The sequence below is a fragment of the Neovison vison genome, chromosome 11 (genome assembly GCF_020171115.1).
Source record: "Neovison vison isolate M4711 chromosome 11, ASM_NN_V1, whole genome shotgun sequence".
Lineage (NCBI taxonomy): Eukaryota > Metazoa > Chordata > Mammalia > Carnivora > Mustelidae > Neogale > Neogale vison.
In genome coordinates, this window is record NC_058101.1 from 126,631,767 (window position 1) to 126,657,576 (window position 25,810).

Genomic DNA, 25,810 nt, shown 5'->3' on the forward strand with positions numbered 1-25,810 from the left:
TTGAGATGGCAATGTCAACAAGATTTCAAGAATTGAAAAGTTTTGTGGTCTCCAACTGGACACATATAACTTGATAATAAGTGATTATAGTAGTTAAGAATGAAATAAAATATTATTTTTAATTTATATGTAGTGGTTTTGCATATCACTACTACATTCTTTGAGTTTATTTATTTATTGAGGACAAGAAGTAGGATTTATCGGTGGGGCATGAATAGAAAGTGGGCAGTGCTGAATTTCTCATGAGTTCAGCACTCACCATATGTCCAGAGGGCCATAATTAGTGATGTATTTGACTCCACTGCCATCTGGGATGAGCTGCTTTTCAGCCACCACTTCTTCAAATTTGTCACCATTAAACTTAGCAAAGCCCCACTCCTTGGAAATGTGGATCTTCTGGTGGCTAGGGAACTAGAACTTGGCCCTGTGTAGGGTCTCAATCATATGCTCCTTGTTCTGCAGCTTGGTAGGGGTGGACATGATGACTTGGCCAATGTGGATCCTGGTTACTGTGGGCTGGGGCTTTCCAAAGGCGCACCACATACCTTACAGGACAACATCCTGTTGATAGGGATGCTGTGGACGGGATGGAGCTGCACATGTATGTGAAAACCATCTTTGCTACCTCTTTTCACCATGTACATGCTGGCACAAATAAGGAAGCCTCCAGGGCTTCAGAGGAGAGATGCTTATATTCATCTGATGCCATGTGGCCACAGAGAGAGAACTCAATCTACTTTTGCCTTCTTCTACCCCAGATTAAAGATCTTGGCATCAGGGACACCTCTGCCAAGGGAGACTTTGGCTATGGCTAGTTCATGCAATATGGTTAATACTGGGCAGGGCAGCGGCCCGTGACAATACCAAGATTTTCAGTGGCATACCACAGAAAAAGATTCTAAACTTTTGGAATAGTGCAACTTATTATGTTGTGTAGACCTAGCTACTTAATAAACAAAACTTAAGGATTTATTTTGGCCTCAGAGCACTGTGAAAATATTACTGATAAGAGAAAATTCAAGAACCGGGGGAGCCAGATTATTTTTTTTATTTTTACTTTTATTATTTACTGAAATTCAGGTTTTTTTTTCATATTTTTCCAGTTTTATTGAGAAATAATTGGCAAACATTGCTGCATAAGTCTAAGGTGTACAGCACCTTATGTTATGAAATCATTACCTTAATAAGTTAAATTAGCATCCATCATTTTATATGGATTCAATGAAAAGAAAAGAAAAAAGAAACAAAATTTCCTTGTGGTGAGAACTCTTAGGATCTCCCCCTTAGTAATTTTTATGTATGTTATACAGCAGTGTAAACTATAGTCATCATGTGATACATTACATCCCTAATACTTATTTGTCTTTTAACTGGATATTTGTACATTCTGATCACTTTCCTCTAGTTTTAATTTTTAGAACTCTAGGGAATATTATTTATAGAAAAATTATGTGATGAAACTATTAAGGCTATAATAAATTATTTATGTAAGTGAATTTGTGGTCATGGTCTTAATCACTTTCAATTTGTTTACTACCAATAGAACTTGGAAACAATATTCAGTTTGTATTTGAAACAAAAGATTATCAAAAATAGTTAGTTTTCAGTTTCAGAAAAACTTCAAAACATAGTTTTGAAACTCTTTGGATTTGACAAGACCCAACTGAATTCTTCCAAGGCACTTTTTTTCCTAATTTTTTAGGCTCTCATGTACTTTTGGAGAAATTTAATTCTTATGTTACTGATTCATTTACACGCAACTCATCAAAATGTTTGGTAAATGCATTTCATATCCAAAGAGCTTTATGAGAAATTACATCTGGAAATTCTAAAGTTTTATCATTCTTGAACTTAGTTTCTTGAAACCAGAATGTCACATTTTTCTAAAGCATGTAGAACTAGAACCTCAAATTTGACTTTAATTTGGTACACTTATGAAACCAAATAGGAGTAAACTTAGTGAAACATTTTTGAATATTCCTCTTGTAATTTATTTCAGTATAGTGGATTTGGGTTTTCCCTAATGGAATAATATTTCAATAATTAAAAATCTGAGTAATAGTCAAATATTTCATGCATGTTGTCTTTTAATGGAAATATTCCCTTTCTGAGGATGAAAAATACATGTTAATCTTTTTGAAAGCTCTCTTAGTGGGTAAGTTTAACAAATAAGCCATATTGGCTAATTAGTTATCTGATTTTTCATTGGCAAAAGCTTCAAAACCAACAAAATAGCCTGTGTCATAGTATTTTAAGTGTGATAAATGTTGTCTATGACCTTAAGAATGTGTCCTAAAACAAGCAACGGTTAACATGTTAAAAAACAAAAACTTTAAAAAATGCATTAGATCATGTCTGCAAAAGACAAATGTTTGTTAATAACACTGTGTTATTTGGCCTAACTTTTTAATGTCCTAAACATAAGGCATTAATGAAATAAGATTACATTCTAAGCAAATACTAGATGTGAGTAATCTTATTTCTATTCAGCAATCAATTTACTAAGACACAATGTGTAGTTCCCTTAGATACACAAAACAATATAGTATCATCAGGACATTTATTAGGTAAACTATAGGAAATTGCCACTTTTACATTAAAAATGGGTCAAATACAGGCTATTTCACATGGCTGAACCTGTATCTAGTCATAAACAAGTCAATATGGAAGGTATTGTTTCTAGAGTTACTCTGTGAGGAAGATCCAATTTACATATACTAGAAAAACAAGTTCATATTATCATATTTTTCAAAATCCAAATATTCTCTTAATCTGGAAATAGATTTCAAACTTTGGTAGTTCTTCCAGTCTGTCAGTTGGTGAAGTCAGCTTCCATAGCTTTAACCCCTAAATCGCAGTGGATTAAAAAATAATAAATTTAATTTCACTCATGTTCTCTGTCTGCTCTGTACCTATTGCCTTCCCTGTAAGACCCATGCTGATGGGACACATATTCATGGAGGCAGAGAGAAAGGGGAACATGATGAAGGACAGACTGGTTCATAACACTTCCGTGGGCAAGTAAGAAGGTTCACTTCTGCTCACATTTCACTGGCCAAAGCAAATTACATGACAACATCTATGGAGTGCAATGCTGCCAGGTACCCAAGGAATGAGAGAACAGAATATTGGTAAACAGTTTTAATGACTACAATCCTGACACTTTAAATTAGAGTTCTTATGTATGAAAGATCTACCTCAGAATGCAAACTTGCAGTAATGCCTAATGTTATTCCAAGTAAAACTAAATAAGGATCTGTAAATATTAATAAAAAATGAATGCTAGAGATACAAAAATTTATTGTCTATAAAGTCTAGCAAAGACAATAAAAAGTGCTGTGTAGGATGAGAGAAAGAATATTTGTACCATTATCTTATTTGGATGAACTATCTCGTCTAGCCTTAATTAGATAAACACTTACTGACGTAAGTGAAGTAGGACTGAGTCATATAAGCCAGTGGATATGATCTGAATCAGAGATGATGATTTTTCAAGGAGCCAAACAGACTGTTGACTATGGCTTGCCATTGTGTCTACCTCAGTCAACTGGCCAATGTTGATTCGATTGAGACTGAGGGGGAAATAATAATCAAGCTTGTTATTTGATTTTTGGCTCTTGAGGGCTTACTGGATACTGGCTTACGGAGATAAATATCTTTGAGTTTCATGCTCATTTGTTTTTACTTTTTTTTTTTTACCTTTTCTTCTCTGTCACTGTATGATCTTAGTATGGCATACTACATAGCCAAGGCCTAAAATAACAGACACCACTACAAAATTTATCATTTTTTTAAAATTTTATTTATTTATTTGACAGAGAGATCACAAGTAGGCAGAGAGGCAGGCAGAGAGAGAGAGAGAGATGGAAGCAGGCTCCCTGCCAAGCAGAGAGCCCAATGTGGGGCTCTATCCCAGGAGCCTGGGATCATGACCTGAGCTGAAGGCAGAGGCTTTAACCCACTGAGCCACCCATGTGCCCCATCATTTTGTTTTATAAGGAAGAAAATTGTGTATGTAAGATGGTCAAACAATTCACAAACTAGTAGGACTAGGAGTGAATTACTTAAATATTTTTTTACATGAGACAAAATCATTTCAAGAAAAAAACTATAAATAATAAAAAGTTAATTTGCACAAATTTGACTGTGTTTCAGAAGTAAAGATTCAAACAAAAGACATTTAGGGGTAGAACATTAAGCTTCTCTAGGTTAACCAGTTAATCAGCTTGAGAAATTTTCAAGTAACTTTAACGACATATTTAAGACTCTTACAAGCATCAATATTGTAATACTCTAGGTTTTTAAATAAGTTATTTTCAAACTAATCTTAGTTTCTTGATTCAAATATTTTATTTTAAGATTTATTTATTTATCTGACAGACAGAGATCACAAGTAGGCAGAGAGGCAGGCGGGGAGGGGGGGGAAGCAGGCTCCCCGCTGAGCAGAGAGCCCAATGCAGGGCTTGATCCCAGGACCCTGAGATCGTGACCTGAGCAGAAGGCAGAAGCTTTAACCCACTGAGCCACCCAGGCGCCCCGATTTAAGAATTTTAGATCAAACACAATGGTAGCATCACTAACTGCTCCCAGTGTAGTTATAAAAGGAAAAAAAATCTAAACCCATGATAAACTCAAGGCTCCCCAGGTCATTTCCTCTAGCATACAGCTTCTCCTTGCTTGATTTAAAAGACATCTGATATTGCTACAGGGTAGAAAGTTAACTCATTAGAAAGGAATGTGAATGTCTTAGAGACCTCCCTGCTGCCATGACAGATTATATTAGTCCAGCAAGCAACAGGGAAAACACAGCTTTAGTAAACCTGTATGTAAGTCATCTGGTTGGGTTTATTCATTCAGATCTGACCACCTTCAGTTTTCTTTTTAAATGTGCTACAGCTTTCCATTTAAATGCAGCTACTCCATATTAAAGGAAGAGGGAACATTATGGCAGCATTGCACAACAGTAAGGATTCAAATACTAGGCATTAAATTTAAAATATTATAGGAAACACATTGATAATGTAAACATAATGTCAGACATATAATACAAAAGAGCCAATTTATTTTCTCTAGAAACACTTTTTTTAATTAGCCATAATTTATTAATGGGTGGTGTTTGACATTTTGCAATAAAAATTTTAATCATTTTTAAACAACTTGCTATTTTCCATGATTGAGTGAGTCTCTGCCTACCAGATAGGCCCAGAAATGTTTTTATATTCTCTATTTCCTCTTAAATTTTTTCTTGGCATCTACCTTTGAATCATCTTGTTCTCCAGATGGTAGGTCCTTGTCTATGAGACATGGCTGAAATATTCTGCTATTAACTTTCCTAGATCCTTCACATAATATATATTCTTATCCACAGTGTTTTATTGAGTTCACTCTCTGCTTTGTGGCTTCCATGGCATGACTGTCTGGAGATATTATTTTACTTCAAAGGCCTAAATCAATCCCATTCTCATCTCTTGCCTCCAAGATCCAATTTTCACACTCCCACTAAGCAAAAGGTCAAATCAATGATTTTAACATTTTTTTTTTTAACAAATGGACATTCTTCTAAATGTTTTTAATGAACCTAAAGTTCCAACAGGATCTTGGCCAAGTTTTCCACATTTACCTGTCTACTGTAATTCCATCTATTATTCAGCAAACCTCCAAAAAGTTTTTTTTATACTTTGCACTTTATTACATTGCTTAACTAAATTAAGTTTAAAGTTGAATTTAGTAAGCTATTTGAAAATAATCTAATTTTGAAAATTCTTTTTATAAGTTCTTATCAAGCAGATAAAGACTTCATATTTCTGTGAATTCATGGTTTATTTCTTACCATAGGTAGTGTTATTTTTTTTTTACCACATTTTAGCATTAAGAGAAAATGTTTATCATTAGGAAAGTTGAAAAAATTAGATTTCATGCACTTGGCTTAGTTTCTACCTTTCAAAACACATTTACCCTCTTAATATAGAGCTTTCTACTTTAAGAGAGTTTTGGTGTGATTTAATGATGTTTATTAATTCCTTATGTTCAGTGCTTAATAAGAGGAGACTTAAGGACCCCATTCACAAAATATCATGAAACCATTTCTCATGCACTTATTATACCTGAAAGTATCTTGGGATTTTTTGTATTTTCTCAATAACCTCCAACCCCCAAATCTCTGCCCACACCATAAGCAGTGACTCTTCACAACAGAGATAAGTTTATTACTTTCACAGGCTTCTGCTGAGAGATACATACAGCTTATAGCGGAAGAAACTCTTCTACTCTCATTCTAGGGATGAATTTTATTGGGGCCAAGATAAGCAATGCATTTCTAAAAGAAGTTTCATTTAAAAGATGAAATTGAGTCAAAGAGATAAAAATTTACAAAATGTTATGGTTCAGACTTTCTAACAGATGCAAATATATTTTACCTTTTTATTTTTTTTAACCTCCCAGTGTTATAGGATGGCTTTTTGAAGGTATAATTCAATATCTTAAATAAATGTATGTTGGGGCGCCTGGGTGGCTCGGTGGGTTAAATCCTCTGCCTTCGGCTCAGGTCATGATCCCAGGGTCCTGGGATTGAGCCCCGCATCGGGCTCTCTGCTCGGCAGGGAACCTGCTTCCCTCTCTCTCTCTCTGCCTGCCTCTCTGCCTACTTGTAATCTCTGTCTGTCAAATAAATACATAAATAAATCTTAAAAAAATACTGTTAAATAAATGTATGTTAACTTTAAACAATAAGTCCCAAAGCTATTTGCCAGTATTATTTTCAGATTGCATTTGAACCCCCTCCATCTTTATGATAAACCTCGTTCCAATGCACAGGCAAGACAAGATTGGTATAATATTTAAACAGAAACAAAGAAGGTTCCGTCCATAGTTGCAAACGATGTTGATGTAAAACCACTACCCTGACACTGAGTGATGAGTGCCACCCAGCTAAGGAGTCATAATCACCAACAGGCATCACTGAGGTAATAATCCCAGGCAACTAGAGCAGCACGTCAGACATTCCTTAAGGGAAGATAATTGATAGTAAGTCACACAAGCAATTTACTACTATAAACAAATAAAATAGTTTGAGCACCTTTTCTATTTTTTTCCCTTTGAAGCAGAAAAGTGCTATTCACTTAACAATAGGAGGAGTTGTAGTAAGAATCAAAAAGGGAAGAGGAAGAGATACGGTGATATACAGGATGAGATTAGAGGTTTGGTATCTAATTAACTATCTGGATGAATAACTAAGCTTATAACATTGTTAAAATGTACTTTGTTGATTTTCCTACTAATAACAACCACAAAGTCAGTTATTAACAATGGTAGGTAAAGATGGTGTTCTTTAGACACTGAGATTATAAGATTTAGGCTTGAGTAGTTAGTGCTCTGACAATTTCTCACCTATTAATGGAACTTACACAAATTCATGATCATTTTTGACTATCACAAATTGAGTGATATGGATCAAATTGTGCACCCCAAAATTTGTATGTTGAAATCTACCTAACCTCAATGTGATTGATTATATTTGGAGATAGGACCCATGGGAGTTAATTAGTGTTAAATGAGGTCATCAAGGTGAGGCCCTAATTTGATAGGATTAATGCCTTTATTTGAAAAGACACAAAAGAGTTCCCTCTTCCTCTATTCCCCTCAGGAATACACAGTGTAAAAGAGACCATCTGCAAGCCAAGGACAGAGCTCTCACCATAGCGATCAAATTAGCTAGCACCATGATCTTGGATTTCCCAGCCTCCAAAGATGTGAGAAAGAAGTATCTGTTATTTAAGCCAGCCAGTCTATGCTATTTCATGATGGCAGCCTGTGCAGACTAAGGCATTGGAATTGGAGCATATGATGGAATATTGAGGACAAAGGAATTTTTAAGAATTGGTTATCAATGTTCTTTTCCCTTTCCTTACTGCACAGTAATAAATTCTGTTAACTCTTGTTCTTGCTGGAAGGGTATGGACTATCATCATTATTTCTTCAACAGCTCTAAAGATAATTGGGTGAATATATTTTGAAAATTTCAGGTTTCAAGGTAAACACAAACCTCAACATGCAAAGTTTTTCTTAATTTTGCAGCCTTTAAACTTTATTCAACCTGTTTACATTCAGAAGAACAATTGCCACTAAATTCTGAGTCCAAACCATCAGAGTAGGACTTGCCACTTTGCCATTTCTGTTGACCAGTTTTATTAATATATTGGGATTGCAAGAGTAAGTGAATTTACTTTACATGAAGTTGGTCATGGTCCAAGTTGGCAATTGTTCAACAGGAACTTTTATGAGGGCATAGGTCAGAAAAGAGTACCAGACACCAATTAAATATGCAGGAATTTCTTCTTCAATCGTAGGTATATTCTATTTCTCATGCACAATTAGCAGTATGCTTGCCAAAAATATAGAAAGAACAACATTGCTGACAAATGTTGTTGGGTTAAGAGTCTGTTAATGATCTTCTCTTACAAAATAGCTTCTTTCAACCTGATCAGCTATGTCTCTTCTGATGATTTACACATGGTTCTTTAAATTGTAAAATCCAAACCGGGAGATACAGTATAAATCACTGAAATGCAAGTTCCCTTAAATTGCATATGAATGGCTACAAAAATACATGACTATTCCCTCTGCATTAGAGTACTCCAGAGCTCCTTTAGCTTTCCTTTTAAATTCCATTTCTTCCTTTGGCAGGTGTCTAGTTAGGCAATGACATATATGAATTATCCTGTGTGGGCAAAGAATTCTTTTAGGCAAGAAAGAGAGATAAAAATTAAGATGATGTCATAGACTAGAACTATGTTTTAGAAAAGGAGAAAGGGAGTGTTTTCATTCTGCTGTATAATAATTTGAGCCCATGCATTCTGTCTTTGATATGTGCGGAACGGTGCCATCTATGATCCCACATACTAGTGAGGTCTATTGTACCTGGCACAGAGATAAGCACTTTACATGAATTCTTTTCTTATTTTTCACAAATTTTACTTGGTTGATAGTAGTATTGCCATAATATTAAAGAGAAGGAACTGAGACTCAGAATTAGTTACATAACTTTTTCTCAGTTACACTGCTTATTAACGGTGGTACCACAGTTAAATATCCAGTCTGTCCAGTCGAAACGCTAATGTTCATTTGCTTCCTTATAAGGACTCTGTATAGAAACTGGGACGCCTGGGTGGCTCAGTTGGTTGGACAACTGCCTTCGGCTCAGGTCATGATCTCGGAGTCGCGGGATCGAGTCCCGCATCGGGCTCCCAGCTCCACGGGGAGTCTGCTTCTCCCTCTGACCTTCTCCTTGCTCATGCTCTCTCTCACTGTCTCTCTCTCAAATAAATAAAGAAATAAAGAAATCTTTTAAAGAAACTGGCCTCTTCACCAATATCAGCTTAATATTAGCAAACTTTCTGTAACCAAGATAGGCAGGTCTTTGGGGATGTGGCAAAAGACACACATGGGAAATTATACTTTAAACCAATTAACAGAAAGTGGAAACAAATTTACATTCTCATTTATGCTGCCATTTCCATTTCAATGATTTCTAGCATTCTTTCCCCTGGGTATCTGCAGCTTCATTAGACAACTTAGATAGGGGAGCAGTTCTACCAGCTTGGGTAGGTCAGGTCCTGGGCAGAACCCAGTTCTAGGTGATAAAGGGCATTGTCTGGTGAGCACAAGAATTTCAAGCAAGGGCCTGAGATAAAGTAGTTGGTTTCCCAGTAGATGGCAGCAAAAGCAAAACACGTGTAGGCAGGATGGCAGAATCTGGGTGATTGGGTAGAATCAAAATCAGAGAAATTCATGGGTAAGTAGCAGATTCAAAGGCAAAAGAGCATGAGATTTAGGACATCAGTCTCCAAGTAACTTGACTGTTATTAGTAGAGAAAGGAATGAGACCTAAAGAAAATGAGGTACTAAATGTTCACCATCACAGAGATTATGTTGACCCAATGTAGCCCGCAAAAGGGTAATCGGATTAGGGGATCTCCACAGTTACAAAAGTTTAACATGAGAAGCTGATAAGCAGCGCACATGACTAGAAACAAGGCCAAAGAATAAAAGGTTAGAGCTGAGTCAAGAAGCCTAGCCATAGTAGAATTCCAGTGGTAACTGAATAGCAAAATGAGCCTTACATCATCTCACAAAATCCATCAGTTTCTTTCTTTCTTTTTCCTGTTGATTTTCCTGTTGATTTATCACCATTTCCTCTGACCACTCCAATCAAGAGCATTTTTACATGGAGACCGTAACTAAAAATTGTAACCTTTCTTCAGTTCCTCTCTACGTGTAGAGCTCAATACTGCTCCTTCCACTCCTCATCTTTCTTTTCCTTCCTTTGAATCCCTCTTTTACTGACCTTCTCCCTTCAGAGCAGGCTCCCAGGAATTCAGTCATCTCACGTCACAGCATCACTTCCCATGGCAGTGGGCATTTGGGACTACGGCTAGATGACCGTAGAGATCTCCCCATAGCTGCCAGTTGGTGAAAAAAGATAGATGCAGTCCACTCTTCCAATCTCTTAAATACCACGTCCTAATCCCATGGCAATGGAGCAGGTTTGTATCTGTTACTCAGCGATGACCATTTTTATTAAATCACAGGATTCATAGAACATCAAGAGATGAAACATTACCTACCTTATATCTCAAAGAACAAAAATGACCTACATGTTGAAGAAATTCCTAGCAAGATTAAACTCTATCTCCCTGTAATTTGCTATTTCAGGTGTTGGATAGAAGGGCTTAACAACAAGGAAGAAAAAAAAAAAAAAGAAAAACAGTCCTTTCTCCATTGATTTAATATTTTTCTGTTTCCATTTAAAGATTCTGCTAGCTGCTTCAGAATGAATAATCTATGGCTGAGAAATCAAACAATACTGTTCTAATCACAGTAAGGCATATGCAAAGTGTATTGCAGTGTGGAAAACCTTACATTGCTGATGTATATATGTTTACAACCATGACAATGAATTTTATTAATGTCAGTGATATTGAAGAAGTCCAGGCCCTCAAATTCCACATTTTCCTTAGGATTAGTGTGTTTTAAGGGGCTTCAAATTCTCATATCACACCCCCTGCATAGATATTGTATTCCAAATGTAGTAACTTTGATGTTTCCAGTTTTTAAATATTTAGCTCTAAATATATGAGAAAACCTAAATATAATAGTTAACTCACCTTGAGAAATTAATGACAAACACATATCAGTTCTCTTCAGTCAAAATCATTCTTTAATTTCTTTCTGTTTCTTCTCTTGAAACAAAAGAGTACCTAGAAACTTAAATTCTATAGTTTAATGCTTACAATTTTTTTTCTTTCATTGTTATATAAACAGTATGGTTGAGGTGACTAATTTTAAGTCCAATAAATATGGGAAAGTTTCTCGTAGTTACAATAGGGATCAACAAACATTTTTGTGAAGAACCACATAGTGAATATTTCAGCTTTGGAGGGCATATGGCTTCTGTTTTAACTACTTAACTCTGCCATTGTAGCAGGAAAGCCGCCATAGACAATATACAAAAGCCTGAGTGTGCCATGTTCCAATAAATCTTTATTTACAAAATTAGGTGACAGGATGGATTTGGTCCACAGGCTGTAGTTTCTGACCTCTGCATTCTTACTGCTTTGGTTTGAGAAAATCATATCCCAAAATTTTGTAGGAAATTGTATATGTAACTTTTATTATTATATGGAATAGTTGTGCTTGTTTGTACTCATGACCTCTTACCCAGGTCATATAGGTATTTGTGGGCATCTAACCCATTTTTATCTTCCAGTTTTATAGATAGTAATGTTTGGTCTGATGGCATAGTTAAATAAGAAGAACACAAAACAAAACAAAACAAAACTGTCTATAACAACCATTTTCTCCTTCTTACTTTTTTGTATAAAACAGTCTCGTAGAAGATCAATGCCATTTATGGCATTATGGAATGTTCGATGAGAGGGGACTTCAGTGATCATTTAGTGTAAGTTCCTATTTTGCTGATGAGGATATTGATATAAAGAAATTAAGTGATTGTTCAAATCAATATTGATAGGGAAAACAAGTGAAGAAACCCACCCAATTACAGAGTTTAAGTCCAGTCTTCTAGCCCTTTGGTATAGTGATCTTCTTACTAATTCCATTAACACTCTTCTGTAATAACATCTATCATAATCACTTGGGAAGTAAGAGTATAGGAGAAGGAGCAGCCTAACATTCTGGCTATTACCAAGATTCAAACAACGGTCATTTAATTTCTCTACCATGCTCTGAAACTGACTCAAAATCAACTTGAATTTCCCTCAACTTTGTCATTATTACTAGTTATAAGACATTATATATTTAGCAAAGTATAAACAGCATGTTTATTCTGTTTTAGCAATGGAAGTTGCATACTTCCTTTGTAAAAAGTATCCCTTTAACAATAAAATCTATAGAGGGAAGAATTAGAACTAATTCATTTCTATAAATCTCTATGTGGTCTCTTCAGTGTTAAAAACAACCCAGTTTTGATCTGCATCTTATCTTTTAGAAAAAGTGAAGGTCAATCTAGTTGTGATTGTAGGGTGTGTTTGTGTGTATGTGTGTGTGTGTGTGTGTGTGTGTTCTCCTGTGAGCTTATTGAGATGAGCAGAATGTGTGTGGAATGTGATCTCCATGAGGGTACCAGAAGCTGGATGTGAGGTTGCTAGGCAATTTTCCCTATTGTTTTAAACAAACTGCACAGGGTTGGCAGCAGCTGTCAGAGTTCCTGGCTTTTAAGAATAACAGAGCTGAAAAACACAAAGAACAAAGGTCTTCCACAATAAATGGCAATAAATAACAGGAACTTTCTGTGCCAGTAAATGCAGGCCCTTGGATATTAAAGCAATTAATAGGGTTAACAAACACAAGAGGTCATTTGAATTCTATTTGTTGTCAAATACTTTTTTCCCCGGACACTTTAATTTAAATGGTAAGACAGTCTGGAAGGAGAAGAGTAGACTGCAATTTTAATAAATTATTCCTTTAAAAGTACCACTTTCTTGCTTGTTTATTTTTATTGTATTCATGCAGAATTTCATCTCAGAAACAACAGTATAAACCTTATTCTAAATATGTTTTAAAGATTTTAAGTGAAACAAATTCTACATTTTGTGTTAAAAGAAACAGTTCATTCAACTGTACTATTGCCGTAAAACTCTCTTTTATCCCTTTATACACGCTACATCCATTCTTCAACCCTTTTCTCTTTATCATGGTGGTGATTACACAATGCTATACATATCATGGAATTGAATAGAGCTACACACACACACATATGCACACGAGATAATTTATAATGGTTGAAATCTGAATAACTTCTATCAGTTCTATTATTATCAATTTCTTGGTTGTGGCAGTATATACTATAGTTGTGTAAGAGACTGCCATTGGCAGAGGCCGTGGTGTATGAGACCTGTTTATACATAGCTTTGCAAATTCTTCTGTATCTAGAATTATTTCAAAGGAAAAGTTTTCAAGACAAAACAGGTCCTTAGTTTCTAATATTTCAAAATTAGAGGTTTTTTCCTTAAAAATTCCTAGTCTTATTGATTTACTTCCTCTCAGTGTGTGGATGATTCTTTCCTAAAATTGATTTGTATTTGAGCACCCATTTAAAAATCATTTGAAAAGATAGAACTCAGACATTTCCTGTCAATTTTTTGACATATAACTGGGCTTAAAGGTTAGTTGTACAATGATTTAAAAAAAAAAATCTGTTAAAAATAAAATCTACTTATGGAATCTGAACTTTTGGGAAACCTGAAATCAAGGATCATTCTGAATGGAATGATGGCTTAAGAGTTTGTATACTAAGAAACAAATCTTTTCGGGGCGCCTGGGTGGCTCAGTGGGTTAAGCCGCTGCCTTCGGCTCAGGTCATGATCTCAGGGTCCTGGGATCGAGTCCCGCATCGGGCTCTCTGCTCGGCGGGGAGCCTGCTTCCCTCTCTCTCTCTCTGCCTGCCTCTCCGTCTACTTGTGATTTCTCTCTGTCAAATAAATAAATAAAATCTTTAAAAAAAAAAAGAAACAAATCTTTTCAAACCAACATTCTTTGTTTTTCCAAGCAAGAGACTGTGTGTGTGTGTGTATTATAACTTTTCACTTTTAAATAATTACAGATTTTTTTGGAATTTGCAAAGATAGTACATAGAGGATCCATGTACACCCTTCACTCAGTGCCAACACTACCCCCCCACCCCTGCAGTGATTACGTCTTGTATAACTATAGTGAAAATCAAAACCAGGAATTCATACTTATACAGTGTAGGTATAGAATTCTAAGTTACTTTAACACACATAAATGTAGATTCTTCTAAAGACCACCTCAGTCAAGAGTAAGACTTATTCCATCATCACAAAGAAGTACTGGTGTTGACATTTTATCAATTCACATGAAATGTAAAACTTTCACCTCCTCTTAAGTCCCTTAGTCTTCCATTATTCATAATGTAATTATCTTAAATATTCTTTTACAAATATTTATATCCATATCAGAAAATGTTACATTTTATGTTTTGTCAAATATAGTTCAAAATAATCAAGAGGAGAAGGGAAACATTTATATTCACTTTTTTCATTATTCTTTCTTCATTCTTAATGTTTTAAAGTGCTTTCTTTATTATTTTCTTTCTGTTTAAAGAATTACATTTTTCCTTTTTTTTTTTTTTTTTTAAGGGAGATCTACAAGTGACAAACTCTCTTAGTTTTCTTTCATCTAAGAATGTCTAATTTCCCTTTCATTCCTGAAGGATATTTTTGCTGGATATAAGATTCAGAACTGATAATTCTTTTGTCAGCATTTGAAAAATGTGTCACTTCTTTCTGGCTTCCAATGTTTTTCTCACAAAAAATATATTGTTATTTAAATTTTTTTCTTATAATTTATCTTTTGCTGTTTTCTAATTTATTTCTTTTATTTTTACTTTTCAAAAGTTTTCTTTACTTTTCAAAAGTTTATTTGATGTGACTGCCTATTATTTTCAATACTATCTGTATTTACTTAACTTCCAAATTCAAAAAGGCTCTTACAGGAATAATAGAGTGTCTCTACTCCTTAGATTAATTTATTTACCTAAGTGTTAAAATAAAATTTTGAAAACCTTTCTGGAAATTTTATGGTTTAGGCACTTGAGTTCTGAGGAAGCACTCTGTACTAGGTTTTTTGGTTTTTTTTTTTTTTTTGGTTTTTTGTTTTTTTTTTTTTTCATTTATTTATTTTCAGCATAACAGTATCATTATTTTTTCACCACACCCAGTGCTCCATGCAATCCGTGCCCTCTATAATACCCACCACCTGGTACCCTGACCTCCCATCCCCCTGCCACTTCAAACCCCTCAGATTGTTTTTCAGAGTCCATAGTCTCTCATGATTCACCTCCCCTTCCAAATTACCCCAACCCTCTTCTCTCTAAGTCCTCATGTCCTCCATGCTTTTTCTTATGCTCCACAAATAAGTGAAGGAATTTATTTTCTTTTAAGACTAATGACTGAAATTTGAAATTTCCCTTCATAATTTGTAAGATGTTTATTATGTACCTACAATTTGTCACACTTTGGGGATACATAAATAAACAAAATGAGTCTTGTCAGCTATGGGAGCATGAGGTGGGGCTCCTAACCCATGGGAGTTGTGGGTATTAGGATAGTGACAAAAAACTTCCCAGAAAAATGATGGTATTTCTGTTAGGTCTTAACAATATGGTGAGATTAAGAGACTTGGAGGTGAGAATTATTTTTGTTAAATATTTTATTTCAGAGTAATAAATTACAATCTTATTTTTCTGTATTTTCCACCACATTTGGCTCAAGGCAAGAAGAGATAGAAAAACACAATGATAGGTAAATGCTATGTGCCAGGCTTTGTTTTAGATATGTTATAAACAATAAATCTTTGAATCTTCAATGCTAACTTGTAAGGTATATGACATTATTACAATACTCATTCATAAGACAAGGAAATGGGAATGCCAAGGTATTCTAACAGCCAATAGGCCAATTTTTATTTTTTTAATGTTTTTTATTTATTTATTTTTAAGGATTCTATTTATTTATTTGACAGAGAGGAACACAAGCAGGAGGAATTGGATAGGGGGAAGCAGGTTCCCTGCTGGGAGGTGGGTCTCAATCCCAGGACACTGGAATCATGACCTTAGCTGAAGGCAGCTGCTTACCCCAACTGAATCACCTAGGTGCCCCAATGGGCCAAGTTTTAAACTCATATATCTGAATCCAGAGCCGCCTTCTTCTTTTTCTTTCTTTCTTTCTTTTTTTTTTTTTTTAAATATGTCTCTTTGGCATAAGAATTTTATTTTTTAAGATATTATTTACTTATTTGAGGGAAATGGAGAAAGATCACATAGGGAGAAGACTTGCCCCCGAGCAGGGAGCCCAATGTGGGGTTCAACCCCAGGACTCTGAGATCATGACCTGAGGCGAAGCAGACACTTAACTGACAGCCACCCAGGTGCCCCAGAGCCTTCCCTTTTAGCTACAGCGATATGTAGATGGAAATGAATATAAGCACTGGAAGTAGGCAGAGCAGCTATCAAACCTTATTTTTACCACTTACTTGCTGTACAATCTTGGCAACAGACTCAACCATTTAATGCTTTTTCTTTAAAATGGGAATAAATACTCTCATCTTGAAAAATTTGTGAGGATTAAAGATAGGTTAGTCAGAACTTTCAACACTCCCTGAAAAGTCAATAAATACTAGCTGTTTTATGATGTTATAAAGTTTTCTTTCTAAATACACAAAATTTAATTTTATTTGACTATTTTTCTTCTAAATGTGACCAATACTTTTTTTAAAGATATTAATGCATACTCCTTCTCTCCAATGGAACTTAGTGCACTTTTTTTTTCTCTTTCCCTCTCCCTTGCCCCTCTCTTTCTATCTCCAATTTCATCTGTATCCCCAGGAGCCTTATGTTTGACATTTTCATGTCTTACTTTGTCAATGTCTCTCCAATATAAACCCTCTACTCTTGCCATCTTAAGTGACCTGAAACGTGTTGAGCTCATTCATCATTTTATAGCTTTGTTCCTGTTGTTTTCTCTGTCTGAAGTGTCTCTATCCAGTGTCTTCTCCACCTATTTAAATATTCAAACCTAAAATTTAGTTGAAATCCTGTCCATTCAACAAAGACATCCTATCTATTCTGTTTGACAATAACTCAGTATTGTCTTATAAAGTCCAGCAGAAATTCTCTTAAGGCCCATTACAAGGGATAATTGCATTTCCTCAGAGTACTTGCTTTGCTTTTTTCTTATTTATACAGCCAATCATATAAAAGATTTTTTGTGTCTTTGTTTACCTGATTAGAAGGAAATTTGAGCCCAAATCTCTGGTCCATTTTAGCAGCTTTAAAATACTTGAAAGCATGCTAATTACTACTGTAAGTTGATACATGGATTAATTAATTAATTTTTTAATTTTGCTACCCTATTTCTCCTTCTTCCTACTATATATATCCTAATTATTGCATGTATTACATTCTAAAGGTGGCAATAAAATTTTATCTCACAAAAGCAATCCTACAAGAGGAAATCCTTATAGAAATCACTGAAAAATAGAAAAAATAATATAAAACAAATTCAAATTATTTGTGAATAACCAATAACCATCCAAAATAACCACTTCAGGTATTTGGATATATTCATATTACATTTTCTATGAATTTTATGGTTTTGATTATTTTAACAGGCTTGAAATATGCTAAAACATAATTTTATATTATATTTTTAAAATTAATATTATGTGATCATTTCATGTCATTAAACCTTATTTGAAAACATGATATTTAGTGGTTTTATAATAAATGTATCATCATTTAATTATTTTCTTATGGCTAAATAGTTACGCTGTGTTCAGCAGTACACACATTACTACCATGACAACAAATAGCATTGTGGTAAACATCTTCATTATTAAAGCTTTAGGTTCACATTCTTTATGTAAATTAATGGAAGTGGAAGCCTTAGTTCATTAGTTGTGCATATTTTAAAAGGATTAGTACTTGTCAAATTTCTCTTCATACAATTTCTTCATTAATTTGATATTATTGGGCATTGTAATTCATTGTATTTTTTTACTATATATGTTTCTATAAATCAACATCTTCGGAAGATGTATAAGTAATACATGAATTAATAAATGAATGGATATATTTCCAATCCAAATTTATCTCTCCTCTAAAACCATGTATGAATGATCTATGTTACATTATTTCACAGCTTTTTATTTTGTGTTCTTTTTTTTTACCTTCTTTTAGCACTGATATCATTTTTATCTCTTGAAATCATTAGACTTTCTTGAAGAAGTAACTATTTATGCTATTTCTTCCAAATCTATATTTTTATCATATTTGTGGGAATATAGTTACAAGCTATAGTACAATTGTTGGCTGACAATTAGACTTCAGAGTTCACACACACACACAAAGCACAACAAAGCAAAAACAAAACAAAACTTTTTTTGTTCTTTAACAGAAACCTTGATCAGGAAGTAGTATTTATCGTAGTGAGAATACAAATAACCACAAACTCTCTCATCCTGTCATCAATAGTAACATCATGACAGTTAAAAATAATCTTCTACACTGCCCTTATCCAAGAATGTTAGACTGTGACAACATCACATTAAATTCTTTCTTAAATTCTGTTCATAACCTCTCATGTGTCACACTTCAGGACATTGAATCCTTAGAGTTTCTAAACAACATGACAATGAGATCATTCAGTTGTCAGATATCTAAAGTCTGGGGGAGCAGGGATGTATATTCTTGAAAGCATTTACTCAACCAAGAGAAATGCATAGAACACACAAGAATGATTGAAGAGTCAAATAGCAAGACTACTTTGAGGAAAATGAACCTGAAATGGGTCATACCAAACCAACAGTACTGATAGGGTTATTTTGGGGTAAAGTGAACAGCTCACTAGACGTGATCACACTGAGTGCCCAGATTACGACCTCTAAATAGTTCTTTTCAACTCATAGGAACTAAGACTTCTTGGAAAAAACCAAAAACACAATTTCAGATTGGGAGCAGAAAATATGTAAGATGGATCTGAACCAGCTTCACATACCAGAGAACAAAGAAGCTTTCAGAGCTAGTGGGGTCACATCTAAAGTAAGCAGGAGCCAACTGGAAGAGGATCCCATTGGAAAAAGAAAGATAATATTTGGTACATCAGGAATGAAAATTGTGATAGATGGAAACACATCAAAACAAATTAGGATGCAGCTTTCTCCAATTTCCTAAGTATGTTACCACACATTTACCCAAACTCCTTTTTTCTAAAATTAACTTTTCGTAGGTTATTGCTTCAACTATCCTATCTGTTCTTGATGTTTTGTGCCTGTTCATTCATAATTTAGAGAAACTGACTAATCAGCAAAGAGAAACACATGTGAAAAAAAGAGAAACACATGTGTTTAATCTCTCATATTTAACATATGATATTTGTGTCTCAGATTTACTCTACATATTTTTAAGAACACACACACACACACACACAGGATCTGCTCTGGCAGAACAGAATAATGTTGAAAGTTCGTTTGGCTTTCTTTGCATAATGATGAGCCCCCTCTCCTCCTGCTATCTTGTCCCAGTTTCATTTTTCTGGTGCAAGTATTTTAATTTCTAATTTGAATAGAAAGAATAAAAGGAATCTGACTACTTTCCAAGAAATAGTTTCTGAGTGATTTATTATGAATAAATTATAGCCAATCTGGCAATTTGGATAAAATAAGTATATTTGTTAAAAAATATAATGTAGCAAAATCAACAGAAAAAGAAATAGAAAACTTAATTAGTTCAGTATCTTCGATGTCTATCAAAACTGTAAAGATGTTTGAGCAGGGCAACTTGGGTGCCTCAGTGGGCTAAGTGTCTGCCTGCGGCTCAGGTCATGATCCGAGGGCCTTGGGATCAAGCCTCACATCAGACTCTCTGTTCAGCTGGAAACCTGCTTCTACCTGCCACTCCACCTTCTTGTGCACATCCTCTCTTTCTCTGTCAAATAAAAATAAGTAAGTTAAAAAACCCTGGAAAGGTGTTAATGGAAAAGCCTTCTTATTAAGAAACTCTCAGAATTCCTAGCTTCAATTATGAATTTCACTTAATATGTAAGAAAGAAATAGTTCCATTTTACACTACAGCTTTAGAGAATAGAACAAAAAAGAATGTGCACTGAGACTTTTCAAGAGGCTGGCTATATAATTTTGACATACAAAGTTGACAAAATCATTACAAGAAAGAAAAGTTACAGTTAAATTCTTTCTGTAAACAAAGATAAAAAATTTTAAATTTAGTATTAGCAAACCCAATTTGACCATGTATGAAAAGGATATTATACCATCATTAATGGAGTTTATTCAGTTATACAAGGTGGCTCTAATATTTATAAATCTTTAAGTATAATTCAGTACATTAACAGAAAAAAAGGAAATTATATTATCATCTCAATAGATGTTATAAAGACATTTAGTTTAGAAGGTATTTATGTTAAATGCTCAGCTAATAACAGATGTGGAATTTCTTAATCTGATAAAGAATATCTACAAGCAAAAAAAAAGAGTATCTGCAAGCAAACTCATAATAAAGATAATACTTGATAAAATATTGAGAACTCTGTCCTGAAATTGGGGAAAAAGTGAGGCTGTCTTCTATAATCATTATTTAATGTGTCAGTGCAAAAAGGTAACATAATGGAATAAAATGTATAAATGAAAAGGAAGAAATAAAAGTATCTTTATTTGAAGACAATATGATTTATTATACAGAAAATCTACAAACTATTAAAATTAATTAGTGAATTTAGCAAGATTGCTCAATAAAAGGTCAATATATAAAAATCATTCAAATATTCCTAAATCTCAAAAAAAAAACTTAAAAAAGATATCAGTTACCTAGGCATCCATAAAATTAAAGTAACTAATATCTACATTGAAAACTGCAGATTATTATTGATAAAAATTAAATCTCAAAATAGATGGAGGCATATAGTGTGTTGATGGATCAAAAGTTTAATTATAATATACTCTTTCCCAATTGAAAAATAGATTGAATGCAACACACAGCTGGGGTTTTTTTGTTTTGTTTTGCTTTGCTTTTAAATTGATAAAATTATTTTAAAACTCATGAGAAATGCAAAGGCCTAAGAAGAACCAAGTCAATTTGATGAAACAAACAAAGGAGGATTTATATTGATAGAATTAAGAGATGCTATAAAGCTGTAATGATTAGGACAGTGGTTTTAGTACAATGATAGAGATAAAAAAGATTCTTTTGTGCATTCCATTCACAAAAATCAATTTCACATGGAGTGCAGACTGAAATGTGAATTGCAAACAAGGTATCAGGGAAAAAAATAAAGAACAAAAATATTGTAATTTCTGTGAGGACAGATATTTCTTATGAGACACAAATAGCCCTAACCATGGAGCAAATGATTGATTAATTTGACTCTATCAGACTTAACACCTTATGGTTATCCAAGACATTAGTAGAAGAGAAAAAAGGCAGATAGGTTCTGAGGATATATTTACTCAACATGCATTTGACTTAAATTTTGTATCTAAAATCTATAAGTGATATTTACAGACAAATAGTAATTAAATAATACAATGGAAAAATGGCCTAAGGGCACCTGGGCGGCACAGTTGGTTAATTGACTGAGTCTTGGTTTCAGCTCTGGTCCTCATCTCAGGGTCGAGGGATCCAGCCCCAAGTCTGGCTTCGTGCTCAGCTTGGAGTCTGCTTGAGATTCTCTCTCTCTCTCTCTCTCCCTCTGCTCCTCTCCCTGTTCGTGCTCTCTCTTTCTCTCTCTCTCTCAAATAAATCTTTGAACACACATGCGCTAAACACTTGAAAAGACTTCATAAAGAGGATAAGAAATGACCAAAAAAAAAAGAAGAAGAAGAAGAAGAAGAAAAATCAGAAGGATCTCTTCTAAGCAACAAGAAAATATCAATCAACATTGTTTTGATCTAACCCAAACCCCAAAATGACTAAAGAGGAAGAAAAAAGTTTTATATACCAAACATTCTCACGGATTTCAAGTGAAGCAATGAGAGTTTTCTCCAACCTACTGCCAAGAAGAATTAATTTCAACCATTCATATTATAAATTATTGAAAGCATCTAGAAAAAGTAGTTAATACCCTATGTCCCAGCATCCACTCTGAAGTATAACCAACGAAAATATACCTGAAAGTGGTTGCAAATCTGAAAGAGGTTGCAAATCTGAGCAAAAATGGTGGAGAGCATACCTCACCAACCCTTCCCATAAGATGGAAGATTTGTGTAGATCTTGTCACACTGGTGATAAGCTATTTCTCTTCTACTTAGGATCTAGATATAACTGCTACTATTCTGAGGCACCTGGGTGGCTCAGTTGTTTAAGCCTCTGCCTTCAGCTCAGGTCACGATCCCAGTGTCCTGGGATAGATTCCTGTGTCAGACTCCCTCTGTCCTTACCCCCCCACCCAGTTGTTTTCTCTCTCTCTCAAATAAATAAATAAAAATCTTTAAAAAAAAATAAACAATGAATTTTGGAACAGTGAAAAAATTAAATTAAATTAAAAAAAACCTACTACTGTTCCGATGTAATTAGAAAAACAGCTAAAATCACAACTGACCAAGTTTATGCAGACAGTCTAAGCTATTTTAGAAGTGTTTTCTCGTAAACTGACAAAGCATATCAGGTTTGTTATTCCTTTGCTGGTATTCAAGTATGTTCTTGTTCTAGCTTACAGGAGTTTCTCGGGCTCGGTGTTCTGGGTTTTTTTGTGGTCCCATAATTGCATATTGCACTAATTCATAAGTGGCAGTGGTATTGACGGGAAAGTATTAGCAGAGTTTTGAAACACTGAAATGTCGACATGTTCACCTGTGTAAACCACTTTTATTGCCAACTGCTGCTTCGAATGCTTACCATCATAAGAATGGGCATGATTAATCTGGCGCCACCTTTATGTCCTTGAAAATGCTGCCTTAATTGAATTCAGTTAAATACTTTCATTTTATGGATGAGGGCATTGAATCTCAGTGCTCAGTGTATCCTAAGTGATATATAGATAGTTTGCGATGCAGTCATATTCAGAATTTTGACATTTACTTTTCTGAGCAATCCATACATATAATAGGTACATTCCAATTTATCAGTCTTGTAGCAAGTGGTTTCTAAACAAGGTTTTTCGTTTTAGTCAAAATTGGGTCTAGATGTTAGTTAGCTCAGGTATTTACTAACTTCGTGCAATCTGTTTAACTTCATCAGGCCTCAGTTTCTTCTTTTGTCAAATGGGGCCCCTAACTGGTGAGTTTGTATGAATGTTTAAGTGAGTTAGGAGACCTAGTGTGTTTAGTTTATTTGCAATTACTACTTTTGTTTAAGATAAATTCATTTGTATCTCACTACAATTTTTTAATTTTTACCGTGCATTAGTTTGGAGACATGTAAAATTAAGGGTTAGATTAAATAAGAAATTAACCTAAATTGCAAATTAACATTTATAAAATATGTGCATATACAACCGGCCCTATATCTTTGCAAAATACAATCCATTCTTAACTTTTCAGTGAAGTGACCCCAAAACTCACTGAACAGACATCTTGGTAAATAAAGAGTACCAAACTATAAGTGCACTGGAGTCAGTAAATCTTTTAATTAAGGAATTATTGTTTTGACCAATTACTATATTTGCTGCTAAACTCACTTGAGACAATTCATGTTTGCCTTTTTCCTATGTTAATACCACATATTAATGAAATATTTTCATATTTAGAGTTTATTAAGAATGAAAATTTATCCAAACAATGCTAAAATGAAGAAATTACTGAAATTACTGAATAGGGAATCACTCAGTTAATATCCAACTTCTTTGTTCTAAATCAGTAGCCAAATTTTGGGAAGCTATGCTATTACTCCAATGTTTGAAAAAACACTCTAGGATGCCAAGATTAACTGCCAAAAAGAAAAAGCAAATAATAATCCCAAACATCAAAAGCTGCTTTTCGAAGTTCTGCCCCGAAACAGGATTATAAAAATTTTACTTGTCACAGTCATAACAAAAACACAGAGTTTTGCATCAAGGCAGGAATAGTTGTGAAGCTTTTTAAATTCCAGTTCAAAAGAGACCCCTGTCTAAAATATTAAAAAAGAAAAAAGGAACATGTTTGAGGTGCTAGGACTAAGGATAATTGTTGGTGAAAACCCCACATCGGAGCCATCGTTCAACAAACACATTTCTTACACTACCTTTAAGGTGTTATACTTGCGTGGTTTTTAGGTAGTGTAACATTTAGCTTAGTCTTTCCTAAGCATGCATCTCTGAATATAGAATGTAAGTAAAAGAATTGTTTTCCATCATTTGGTAACTTCTGTTTTCTACTCAGAGGGGTGCATAGAAAAACTGTAGGTTTCATTAACATTTCACCTATTTTTGTGTCTGCTTTTTAAATAGAAATAATTTTCCCATCCTGAGAAACAGGCTTTAGGATTAACAATACTTGCCCTGGCCGTTATGTACCTTGTATGAATTAGGTCAGAATTGTCTATACATAAGTATCTTTTTTCCAGTAAATTTCCATAAAATGCAAGGTGTTCATTTTATTAATATTAAAGTATTTTTGTGAGAGGGATTTGGCTACAGAAATAGGGTCCATGTGTTATGAATAGTTTGTCTCCTGCTATTTTTGCAACTAATGAGAGAAGAAATGCCACAGGTTTTTGGAGGAAGAGCCCATTAAAGCATTAGCTAATTAACACTTTGGATTGTGATTAGATTATTCATGAACTGTCAATTTTCAATAAGGAATATGTACAGAACGACATAGTAATTTCAGCTCAGGAAGTTCTGTTTAGAATTTTTAGTTTTAGTTTTAAATAACAATTCATCCGTCTCTTCTATAATGTAACTTGAAACTAATTAAAGAAAATTCATTCAAATAAAGTCTTAAGGGCTCTTAATCATAGGATTTGAATTGTTTGTTTTTCTTACTTGACACAATCCTAATTTATATTTTTATAAATGGGACATCCATTTTACACATTTCTGTCCATGTTTGTGTATTTCAGACTAAATTATAGCTATGTGGTAAATCTGAATATTGTCTTTTTGCCTATCAGTTTTACCAAAGGCAAGGTACTAGGTATTTCTGAATTCACTATCAAGTAAATTATTTCTAATCCAGTAGTTTAATTCTGGTGGATTAAGAGCTGTTTTTATTGTAGATCTATTATTTAATCATTTTATAGTGCATTTCCTTTGAGTGCCCACTAGTTGGTGGGCACTATGCTAAGTGTGAGAATATGCAGTTCAGTAAAGTTTTCTCTGTGCCTGAAGGAGGGCCCAGGGCCCTAGTGGAGAGAATATCAGCATTTATGCTTTGTGTTGTGTTATGCACTATACTGTGCATTGTGTTGTGTGCATGCACTGTACTGTGAGATGAGAACCCAAAGGAGGAGCAGTTAACTCAGACTTGAGAGGCAAGGAAGACACCAAGAAGGAACTATTGTGCTGTTCTGAGTAGGACAGAAGCTATTTGGCCAGAAGGAAGTACAAGACACGTGACACATTAACATGGTTGTGAGATAGTCATTCTGAGAAGATGTTTTAACATAGTGGCTTTTATGTCCTCTGAAATTCAAACTCTAAGCTTGTATCTATTTTTATTATTCAAGAAATCTGCAAAAGATAAATGCTTACCCCAATCCTGAGCCACACCTCATATGTTAACCTTTGCCCATCTATGACTGAAGTCCGGAGTCTGGGTTTAAGAATAATGGATGAAGGAAGGCATG

General features: G+C 34.3%; 1 pseudogene; it reads right to left on the reverse strand.

Annotated features, from left to right (window-relative positions):
* Positions 1-240: 240 nt before the first annotated feature.
* LOC122890297 overlaps positions 241-25,810 on the reverse strand; it is a 101,947-nt pseudogene continuing 76,377 nt past the window's right edge.